Source organism: Convolutriloba macropyga, chromosome 9 (genome assembly GCF_964194025.1).
Source record: "Convolutriloba macropyga chromosome 9, txConMacr16.3, whole genome shotgun sequence".
Lineage (NCBI taxonomy): Eukaryota > Metazoa > Xenacoelomorpha > Acoela > Convolutidae > Convolutriloba > Convolutriloba macropyga.
In genome coordinates this window covers 14,954,695-14,967,006 of record NC_134476.1, presented here as the reverse complement: position 1 = coordinate 14,967,006, position 12,312 = coordinate 14,954,695, and the positions used below count along the sequence as shown (strand labels likewise).

The 12,312-nt window shown below is 34.0% G+C and overlaps 2 protein-coding genes across 2 annotated transcripts in view; one reads left to right on the top strand and one right to left on the bottom strand.

The window, feature by feature from the left end:
- Positions 1 to 12,312, top strand: part of LOC142345630 (vacuolar protein sorting-associated protein 33B-like) — a 227,883-nt gene that overhangs the window by 142,854 nt on the left and 72,717 nt on the right. The window lies entirely within an intron of this gene.
- LOC142346134 (uncharacterized) overlaps positions 1 to 12,312 on the bottom strand; it is a 46,745-nt gene that overhangs the window by 2,390 nt on the left and 32,043 nt on the right. The window lies entirely within an intron of this gene.

Sequence of the window (12,312 nt, the reverse complement as noted above, 5' to 3'; positions counted from 1 at the left end):
AGTTTCACAAAAGCAGTTTTAAAGTTTAAACCTAACTTAGTTCTACTTTCTGAAATTCCAGAAGTTTAAAATGTAAATTATGAGCGTTCATCGATTAATATAGAAATTGAGGAGTTCAATAAGGTACTGGGAAATATTGCTTTGGAGTTAAATCGACAAAAGAAAAAAATTTTGAAATGCAACATCACAACATCGGATATATCTAATGATGATTTTTACTTAAATTTGGCTGGAGTACAAACTAATGTCAAGAGTAATCGGAATTATTGTTATCAACAGCATAAAATTACTGTATGTATTTGGGAAATTTCGTGTTTTTTGTCTGCCTATGTATAAATGTCTTTAACCAAAACGAGTTTGCATGTCTGTTAGCTTTCGCCGTTGTCTTCATATGTAATTATTTGCCACTGAGTCCGTATTTTTGTTGGTGTGCGAGTAAGAGAAAAAATTGTGTGCGTCCAAGTAATTCTGTGTAATTTATGGGTGTTTTTTGTCTTCATCTGCCTGTTTCTCCGTGTCTTTTTCTGTAGGTGTCTGTGAGAGTGTTGTATCTTTTTTCTGGTTGGCTGTTTTGTGTTTTTGTCTGACCATGTAAAAATGTTTCTGATGTCTGCTTATTTTATTTTTTTGTAGGTTGATGCGCCTGTGCGTTGAGTCCAAGTATGTCCTTGAGTGTGCGTTTCTGTGTTTCAATGTGTCCCGTTTAATTCTTTGTTTGTATTTGTCAAGGTGCAAAGGTGTGTCTGTTTTAGTGCAATTATTGTTTTTTGTGCCTTAATGTGTTTTTTTTTGCGCACGATGTGAGTTTAAATGTATGCCTATTTGTGTCTGTGTGTAGTTGTTTGTGTTTGCGCCAGTGTTTGTGTTTTTTGTCTCGGTTCCGGCAATTTTGTCAGAGTGTGCGAGTACAAGTGTGATAAGCGTTGATTTTGAATTTGTGTCTGCCTATGTATCGATGTTTTTCACAAAAACATGTGTGTGTCTGTTAATTTTTGTGGTTGTCCTCATCTATCTTCATGTGCACTTGAATCTGTGGTTCTGTTGGTATGCGAGTACAAAAAAACGTTTGTGTGCGTCCAAGTGCTTCTGTTTAATTTATGGGTGTGTTTTTGGTCTTCATCTGCTTTTTTTTCTGTCTATTTCTCTAAGTATCTGTATAAGTTTTACATCTTTTTTATAGTTGGCTTTTTTGTGTTTTTGTCTGACCATGTGTAAATTGGTCTGGTGTCTGCTTAAATTTATATGTGTGTATTTTGTGTGTTTGTTTCGGTGTGTGTGTATTATTGTGTAATTTTGTTTTTGACTTCATTTGTTTACCCTAGTTTGTATGTGTGCGTGTACTACTGTGGGTTCTTTTGTAGGTTGGTCTTTGTGTATGCGTGTGTATGTGACTGTTTTGTTTTTCTTTGTTTGCGTTTGTAAATAACAAGCTGTTTGTATGATTCTGCTATGTATGACTGTGCAATGTCTCTGTTGGTTGGTGTCTTAAGGGGTCTGTTCATGTCTAGCCAAATTTTTGATTGAAAATGTTTCAGCAGATTAAATCTGAAATGAGTAATGAGCTTAAAAAGACTTGCAAACACCATCAAGTATTTCTTATGATACTGGGATTCATTCTTATCTCTCTGCAACAATTAAAGATTTGGGACAATCAAACAGTATTCATCAGGAGCAAAATGCCAATCACTAATTTTTCAGGCCGGTCATAATATTATTGATAAGGTTGTTTCGTGGGTAGTTGCAGCATCTCAATTATGTGAAACTGTCACAAAAGCAATTTTAAAGTTTAAAACTAACTGAGTTCTACTTTCTGAAATTCCAGAAGTATAAAATGTCCATTTTGAGCGTTCATTGAACAATATTGAAATTGAGGAGTTCAATAAGGAACTGGGAAATATTGCTTTGGAGTTAAATCGACAAAAGTAGAAGTTTTGAAATGCAACATCACAACATCGGAAATATCTAATGATGATGTTCACTTAAATCTGACAGGAGTACAAACTAATGTCAAGAGTATTCGGAACTATTAGCAACAGTATAAAATTACTGTATGTGTTCCGGAAATTTCGTGTTTTTTGTCCACCTATGTATAAATGTCTTTCACCAAAACGAGCGAGCATGTCTGTTAGTTTTTGCGGTTGCGCTCATATTTAATTATTTGCTACTGAGTCTGTATTTTTGTTGGTGTGCGAGTAGGAGAAAAAATTGTGTGCATCCAAGTAATTCTGTGTAATTTATGGGCATGTTTTTTGTCTTCATCTGCCTGTTTCTCCGTGTCTTTTTCTGTAGGTGTCTGTGAGAGTGTTGTATCTTTTTTCTGGTTGGCTGTTTTGTGTTTTTGTCTGACCATGTAAAAATGTTTCTGATGTCTGCTTATTTTATTTTTTTGTAGGTTGATGCGCCTGTGCGTTGAGTCCAAGTATGTCCTTGAGTGTGCGTTTCTGTGTTTCAATGTGTCCCGTTTAATTCTTTGTTTGTATTTGTCAAGGTGCAAAGGTGTGTCTGTTTTAGTGCAATTATTGTTTTTTGTGCCTTAATGTGTTTTTTTTGCGCACGATGTGAGTTTAAATGTATGCCTATTTGTGTCTGTGTGTAGTTGTTTGTGTTTGCGCCAGTGTTTGTGTTTTTTGTCTCGGTTCCGGCAATTTTGTCAGAGTGTGCGAGTACAAGTGTGATAAGCGTTGATTTTGAATTTGTGTCTGCCTATGTATCGATGTTTTTCACAAAAACATGTGTGTGTCTGTTAATTTTTGTGGTTGTCCTCATCTATCTTCATGTGCACTTGAATCTGTGGTTCTGTTGGTATGCGAGTACAAAAAAACGTTTGTGTGCGTCCAAGTGCTTCTGTTTAATTTATGGGTGTGTTTTTGGTCTTCATCTGCTTTTTTTTCTGTCTATTTCTCTAAGTATCTGTATAAGTTTTACATCTTTTTTATAGTTGGCTTTTTTGTGTTTTTGTCTGACCATGTGTAAATTGGTCTGGTGTCTGCTTAAATTTATATGTGTGTATTTTGTGTGTTTGTTTCGGTGTGTGTGTATTATTGTGTAATTTTGTTTTTGACTTCATTTGTTTACCCTAGTTTGTATGTGTGCGTGTACTACTGTGGGTTCTTTTGTAGGTTGGTCTTTGTGTATGCGTGTGTATGTGACTGTTTTGTTTTTCTTTGTTTGCGTTTGTAAATAACAAGCTGTTTGTATGATTCTGCTATGTATGACTGTGCAATGTCTCTGTTGGTTGGTGTCTTAAGGGGTCTGTTCATGTCTAGCCAAATTTTTGATTGAAAATGTTTCAGCAGATTAAATCTGAAATGAGTAATGAGCTTAAAAAGACTTGCAAACACCATCAAGTATTTCTTATGATACTGGGATTCATTCTTATCTCTCTGCAACAATTAAAGATTTGGGACAATCAAACAGTATTCATCAGGAGCAAAATGCCAATCACTAATTTTTCAGGCCGGTCATAATATTATTGATAAGGTTGTTTCGTGGGTAGTTGCAGCATCTCAATTATGTGAAACTGTCACAAAAGCAATTTTAAAGTTTAAAACTAACTGAGTTCTACTTTCTGAAATTCCAGAAGTATAAAATGTCCATTTTGAGCGTTCATTGAACAATATTGAAATTGAGGAGTTCAATAAGGAACTGGGAAATATTGCTTTGGAGTTAAATCGACAAAAGTAGAAGTTTTGAAATGCAACATCACAACATCGGAAATATCTAATGATGATGTTCACTTAAATCTGACAGGAGTACAAACTAATGTCAAGAGTATTCGGAACTATTAGCAACAGTATAAAATTACTGTATGTGTTCCGGAAATTTCGTGTTTTTTGTCCACCTATGTATAAATGTCTTTCACCAAAACAAGTGTGCATGTGTGTTAGTTTTTGCGGTTGTTTTCATATGTAATCATTTGCCACCAAGTCTGTTTTTCTGTTGGTGTGCGAGTAAGAGAAAAGTTTGTGTGCGTCCAAGTAATTCTGTTTAACTTATGGGTCTGTTTTGTGTCTTCACGTGCCTTTTTTCTGTCTATTTCTCTAGGTATCTGTAAGAGTTTTAATCTTTTTTTTGGTTGGCTTTTTTGTGTTTTTGTCTCACCATTTGTAAATTGGTCTGGTGTCTGTTTAAATTTATATGTATGTATGTTGTGCGTTTGTTTCGGTGTGTGTGTATTATTGTGTAATTTTGTTTTTGACTTCATTTGTTTACCCTAGTTTACATGTGTGCGTGTACTACTGTGGGTTTCTTTTGTAGGTTGGTCTCTGTGTATGCGTGTGAGTGCGACTGTGTTGTTTTTCTTTGTTTGCGTTGGTAAATAACAAGCTGTTTGTATGATTGTGTCTGTGCTATGTGTCTGTTGGTTGGTGTCTTAATGGGTCTGTTCATGTTTGTTTGTGCGAGTGTCCGAGTTTTTTTGCAATTGAGCATGTCCAGCTGAATTTGTGTGTTGAATTATTTATGAGTGTGTTTTTCTGTGTGTCTGTATGTATTTGTTTTTGTGCGCAATTTTTGGTTACATGTGATAATTTTCTTCTGTCTGTATTTGTTTGTATTTGTGCGAGTCCGTGTTTGTGTCTCGGTTTCTGCTATTGTGTCGGTGTGTGTGTGTGTACGTGCAATTGCTGTTTGCGTTTGTTTCCATATGTCTCAATTGAGTGTGTATTTTAAGCGTATGTATGTTTTCGGGTACTCTTATGTTTCCTGTGTGCCTAAGTAGTATGGCTGTCCGTGGTTGTTCATTTGGGAGTGTGTCAAATTCTTTGTGTGTGTGTGAGTGTCCGTGTCTTGTTGTGTAAATGTGTTTTCACATTCAAGTGTTTGAGCGTGTGGAAATGTGTCTGTATGTGCGTTTGTTAATGTTCTGTTTTTTTTTCAGCATTTTTGTTCTTTTTTGAGTCTCTGTGTGCCTGTGCTGTTGTGTCTGTTTTTGTGTCTGTGCGACAGTGCATTTTTTGTAGTTGTGTCTGTGTTTGGTTGTGTTCTTTGTGTGTGCGTTTGTTTTGTGTACACATGTCTGTGTTGGCCCATGATGAGGATTTTGTTTGTTTTTTTTTGGCAATGTGTCGGTGCATTGAATGCTTTTGTGTTTCTGCATATGTGTTTGCGCTTGAGTTTGTGTATTTTTCGTTTTTATATGATAATGTGGAATATTATATCTGTTTGATGGTAATTGTTAAGTTCCGTGCGTGTTTATGTGTTTGTTTTTGCGCGCGATTTGCGTAAACAATTGTCAAATTTTGTGTCAGTAAATTTTTGTTTGCGTTTTTACATTTGCGATTGTATGTTTCGTCTCGGTTTTGATGATTTTGTGATTTTTTAGCTTATCTCAATTAAAACAGTTTTTACAACACATACCAAACATATGAAGCAATCAATGGGAGTGATTTCGAAGCAATATTTCATTCGTCTATATAATTAAAAATTTATCAAAAATAATTCATTTCTACAAATTCTCTCATTTGTTCAAAACTAATCATATTCTAAATTAAACACATGTTAACCCCCCTCAATCCCAATTTACTATAAATTTATGCTCTATCAAAGATTGCTATGAATAGATACAGTTATGCTCAAATGGACTACGAAAAAGTTTGCGCTCGAAGTTAGTCCTTAGCTGAATTTCAGCTCAACCCACATGGGAAATTAGATCTTTGCTCACATAGAAGTCACGCGTTGAACCCATAAATTATACTTAAAACTTTGATCATTCCTAGCGCACATAATATGTTCATTGTGCATGATTCTTCACAAATTTCATTGATGAAGGCGTAAGATGCACAAACTATGCTGTTTTGCAAATTTCGCAAGTTTCGCAAGAACTAAAATAACACTGAAAAAACATCAGATGGGCTTAAAGATATTGCAATGACGTAAGAAATAAGAATTTCTGTTCTTTTCGCCCAATTAAAATGAATGATTGTAGAATAAATATATCTCAAGTTTTCGGGAAAATTCCAGACAATTTAAAAAATATATTAATTAAGGTAAGGGTAAAAAAGATAAGTGAAAATGAGTTTAGGGTGGAAATATATGAAAAATGTGCAAATAACTTTAATAACAGTTGGTAAATGCAAAAGTTGGAAAGAGAAGAACAGATGGTAAATGCAATTTGCTGCGTAAATTGAAATCCAACCAAAGTTTTGATTAAAAATGGTTCAGCAGAATAAAACTGAAATGAGTAATGAGCTTTAAAAGATTTACAAACACCATCAAGGACATGCAAAAACCGTTAGAGCAAAGAAACCAAATTGTACAAGAACAGGAACAATCAAACGACAAAGAAGCTCAAACGGTCTGAGAACAAATCCATGTTACTGAAGAACAAAAGCAGCAGATGGAATTGAAAGATAGTGAAAACGCGTACCAGTGTCGAATGATTGATCAGTTCCAATCGAAAGTCGGATATTTACGGTACAAGAACGGTTCGCTATTAGAAAATTTAATGGGTCACAAAGTTCAAAATTCACATATTTTTTCGTGCCGCCGTAACCAAAATTTTTTCCGAAATTTGTTAACAGAAACACTAACCATCTTATAATTTCAGACAGCACATACAGAAAAACGCGTTAATCTGGTATTTCTAATGATACCGGGATTCATTCAATTCACTCTGCAACAATTATTGATTGGGGACAATCGAACAGTATTCGTCAGGAGCAAAATGCCAATCACTAATTTTTCATGCTGGTCTTAAGAGTTTTGATAAGGGTGTTTCGTGGGTAGCTGCAGCATCTCAATTATGTGAAAATGTCACAAAAGCAATTTTAAAGTTTAAACCTTACTGATTTTTAATTTCTGAAATTCCTGAAATTTAAAATGTCCATTATGGGCGTTCGTTGAATAATATTGAAATTGAGGAGTTCAATAAGGATTTGGGAAATATTGCTTTGGAGTTAAATCAACATAAGAAGAAATTTTGAATTGCAACATCACAACATCGGATATATCTAATGATGATGTTCAATTAAAATTGGCTGGAGTACAAACAAATGTCAAGAGTAATCGGAATTATTATCAACAGCATGAAATCACTGTATGTTTTTGGGAAATTTCGTGTTTCTTGTCTGCCTATGTATAAATGTCTTTAACCAAAACGAGTTTGCATGTCTGTTAGCTTTCGCCGTTGTGTTCATATGTAATTATTTGCCACTGAGTCTGTATTTTTGTTGGTGTGCGAGTAAGAGAAAAAATTGTGTGCGTCCAAGTAATTCTGTGTAATTTATGGGCCTGTTTTTTGTCTTCATCTGCCTGTTTATCCGTGTCTTTTTCTGTAGGTGTCCGTGAGAGTGTTATAGCTTTTTTCTGGCTGGCTGTTTTGTGTTTTTGTCTGACCATGTAAAAATTTTTCTGATGCTTGCTTATGTTTGTATTTTTGTAGGTTGATGCGCCTGTGCGTTGAGTCCAAGTATTTCTTTGAGTGTGTGTTTCGATGTGTCCCGTTTAATTTTTTTTTGTATTTGTCAAGGCGCAAAGGTGTGTTTGTTTTAGAGTAATTATTGTTTTTTTGTCTAAATGTGTTTTTTTGCGCACGATGTAAGTGTAAATGTATGCCTATTTGTGTCCGTGTGTAGTTGTTTGTGTTTGCGTCAGTGTGTGTTTTTTGTCTCGGTTTCGGCAATTTTGTCAGAGAGTGTGCAGGTACAAGTGTGATAGGCGTTGATTTTGAATTTTGTGTCTGCCTATGTATCGATGTTTTTCACAAAGACATGTGTGTGTCTGTTAATTTTGTGGTTGTCCTCATCTATCTTCATGTGCACTTGAATCTGTGGTTCTGTTGGTATGCGAGTACAAAAAAACGTTTGTGTGCGTCCAAGTGCTTCTGTTTAATTTATGGGTGTTTTTGGTCTTCATCTGCTTTTTTTTCTGTCTATTTCTCTAAGTATCTGTAAGAGTTTTACATATTTTTTATAGTTGGCTTTTTTGTGTTTTTGTCTGACCATGTGTAAATTGGTCTGGTGTCTGCTTAAATTTATATGTGTGTATTTTGTGTGTTTGTTTCGGTGTGTGTGTTTTATTGTGTAAATTTGTTTTTGACTTCATTTGTTTACCCTAGTTTGTATGTGTGCGTGTACTACTGTGGGTTTCTTTTGTAGGTTGGTCTCTGTGTATGCGTGTGAGTGTGACTGTTTTGTTTTTCTTTGTTTGCGTTCGTAAATAACAAGCTGTTTGTGTGATTGTGTCTGTGCTATGTGTCTGTTGGTTGGTGTCTTAAGGGGTCTTTTCATGTTTGTTTGTGGGAGTATCCGAGTTCTTTGCAATTGTGTATGTCAAGCTGAAATTTTGTGATGAATTGTTTATGAGAGTGTTTTTGTGTGTATCTGTATGTATTTGTTTTTGTGCGCATTTATTGGTTACACGTGAATTTTTTCTTCTGTGTGTATTTGTTTGTGTTTGTGCGAGTGTGTGTTTGTGTCTCGGTTTCTGTTATTGAGTCGGCGTGTGTGTGTGCACGTGCAATTGCCGTATGTGTTTGTTTGCATATGTCTCAATTGAGTGTGTGTTTTAGGCGTATGTATGTTTTCGGGTATGCTTATGTTTCCTGTGTGCCTAACTAGTATGGCTATCCGTGGTTGTTCATTTGGGAGTGTGTCGATTTCTTTTTTTGTGTGTGTCCGTGTCTTGTTGTGTAATTGTGTTTTAAATTTCAAGTGATTGAGCGTGTGGAAATTTGTCTAAATGTGTGTTTGTTAATGTTCTGTTTTTTTTAGCATTTATGCTCTTTTTCTTGAGTCTCTGTGTGCCTGTGCTGCTGTGTCTGTTTTTGTGTCTATGCGACAGTGCATTTTTTGTAGTTGTGTCTGTGTATGGGTGTGTTTTTGTGTGTGCGTTTGTTTTGTGTATATATATCTGTGTTTGCCCATGTTGAGGTAATTAAGTGTTTTTTTTTGTCAAGGTGTCTGTGCATTGATTCCTTGTGTGTTTCTGCATGTGTGTTTGCGCTTGTGTTTGGATATTGTTTCTTTATATACGATAATGTGGAACTTTATATCTGTTTGATGGTAATTGTTAAGTTCCGGGTGTCTCTATGTGTTTGTTTATGCGCGCGATTTGCGTCAGCAAGTGTCATTTTTTGTGTCATTAAGTTTTTGTTTGCTTTTTTACATTTGCGATTGTATGTTTTGTCTTGGTTTTCATGATTTTGTGAGTGTCTGCTTGTGCAAATGTGGCAAATTGTTTGTGTGCTTATGTAAGAGTCTATTTCACCAAAGTGTGCGCGTGTGTTTGGGTTGTTGTTCATTTGTATATATGTTGGTTTTGTCTGTAATTCTTAATGTCTGTGCTTCTGTCTAAAGTTTCTGTCGCTACTCTGCTTCCTTTTGTCTGTATTAATGTGCGTTTGAAAGTTTCGGATAGTGTGCCAACGTGTGTGTAATTTTTCTGCCCATGTATCTGTTTTTTCAAAGTAAAAATGTGATAACGTTTGCTTTCTGTGTCTATTTGACCGTTTTAATTAGACTTGTGCATAATTTTGTTTTGGACGGTGTGGGAAACAACTTTTATAGGGCGTGATTGCGTGTGCGTGTTTGTGTTTGATTCAATTTTTGTCTGTTTATGGCTATGTCTGCATGAGCCGGTACCTGAATTTGTACATCCCTAACAACTTTTTGTCTGAGTGGTTTTTTTGTGTGTTTTTTTATTAGTATGAGTCTAAGTGACTGTGTCTTTTTTTCTGTATGTGTGAGTTATATCTGAGTGTGTTTTTTTGAACACGTGTTTTCATGTTTGGGGCTGTCTTCATGTTCTTGTGTGTGTGCGTGGTTTTTCCGTCTCTAATTCAGTGTATGCGTTTGTATATACGTATGTTTATATATATATATATATATATATAAATATATATATATATATATAAATATATATATATATATATATATATGTGTATATGTACATATATATATATATATATATATATATATATATATATATGTTTTTATGTATATACATATATACATATAATTTTATATATATATATACATATATATATATTTATATATATAGACATATATGCATATATATATATATATATATATATATATATATATATATATATATATATATATATATATATATATATATATATATATATATATATTATATATATATATATATATATATATATATATATATATATATATATATATATATATATATATATATATATATATATATATATATATATATATATATTTATATATATATATATATATATATATATATATATATATATATATATGCATATATGTCTATATATATATATATATATATATATATGTCAGTGTGTTTGTTTGTGTGTGTGAGCGAGGGTTTATGTCTCTGCGTGAGTGTTTTTGACTGTACACCTGTGTACAATTGTGTCTTTCTGTATGTCTGTCTGTCTGTCTCTTTTCTGTATGTCTGTCTTTCTGCCTGTATGTGCATTCGTGCTTGTGCGTGTGTTTGTGTCCGTGTCTTGTATTGTAATTGTGGTTTTTTCTTCAGGTGTCTGAGGGTGTGCGCTTCAGTTTGTGTGTGCGCCTGTGCTTGTTCTTTTGTATACTTTTGTTAATGTATTTGTTTAAGTTTTATTGAGTCTCTGTGTGCCTATGCTACTGCGTCACTTTGTTTGTGTTCGATTGATTTTTCACAAATTTATTGCTGAAGGCGTAAGATGCACAAACTACGTTGTTTTGCAAATTTCGCAAGTTTCGCAAGAACTAAAATAATACTGGAAAAAAAACATCAGATTGGGCTTAAAGATATTGCAATGAGGTAAGAAATGAAAAACTCTATTCTTTTCCACCAATTAAAATGAATGATTGTGGATTAAACATATCTCAAGTTTTCGGCAAAATTCCAGATAATTAAAAAAATAATTTAATTAAGGTAAGGGTTAAAAAAAAGATAAGTGAAAATGACTTTAGGGTAGAAATATATGAAAAATGTGGAAATAACTTTAATAACAGTTGGTAAATGCAAAATTTGGAAAGAGAAGAACAGATGGTATATGCAATTTGCTGCGTAAATAGAAATCCAATCAAAGTTTTGATTAAAAATGGTCCAGCAGACTAAAACTGAAATGAGTAATGAGCTTTAAAAGACTTAGAAACACCATCAAGGACATGCGTTAGAGCAAAAAAATAAATTGTACAAAAACAGAAACAATCAATCGACAAACAAGCTCAAACGGTCTGAGAACAAAACCATGTCATTGAAGAGGAAAAACAGCAGATGGAAATGAAAGATAATGCAAACGCGTACCAGTGTCGAATGATTGATCAGTTCGAATCGCAAGTCGGATTTTTACGGTACCAGAACGGTTCGCTATTAGAAAACTTAATGGGTCACAAAATTTAAAGTTCAAATATTTCTTCGTGCCGCCGTAACCAAAATTTTTTCCGAAATTTGTTAACAGAAACATTAGCCATCTTATAATTTCAGACAGCCAGCATATACGAAAAAATGCGGCAATCTTGTATTTCTTATGATACTGGGATTCATTCTTATCCCTCTGCAACAATTAATGATTTTGGACAATTGAACAGTGTTCATCAGGAGAAAAAATGCCAATCACTAATTCTTCATGCCGGTCATAATAGTATTGATAAGGTTGTTTCGTGGGTAGATGCAGCATCTCAATTATGTCAAACTGTCACAAAAGCAATTTTAAAGTTTAAACCTAACTGAGTTCTACTTTCTGAAATTCCAGAAGTTTAAAATGTCCATTATGAGCGTTCATTGAATAATATTGTAATTGAGGAGTTCAATAAGTAACTGGGAAATATTGCTTTGGAGTTAAATCAACAAAAGAAGAAATTTTGAATTGCAACATCACAACATCGGATATATCTGATGATGATGTTCACTTAAATTTAGCTGGAGTACAAACAAATGTCAAGAGTAATCGGAATTATTATCAACAGCATGAAATTTCTGTATGCGTTTGGGAAATTTCGTGTTTCTTGTCTGTCGATGTATAAATGTCTTTCACCAAAACGAGCGAGCATGTCTGTTAGTTTTTGCGGTTGCGCTCATATTTAATTATTTGCTACTGAGTCTGTATTTTTGTTGGTGTGCGAGTAGGAGAAAAAATTGTGTGCATCCAAGTAATTCTGTGTAATTTATGGGCATGTTTTTTGTCTTCATCTGCCTGTTTCTCCGTGTCTTTTTCTGTAGGTGTCTGTGAGAGTGTTATATCTTTTTTCTGGCTGGCTGTTTTGTGTTTTTTGTCTGACCATGTAAAAATTTTTCTGATGTTTGCTTACGTTTGTATTTTTGTAGGTTGATGCGCCTGTGCGTTGAGTCCAAGTATGTCTTTGAGTGTGTGTTTCGATG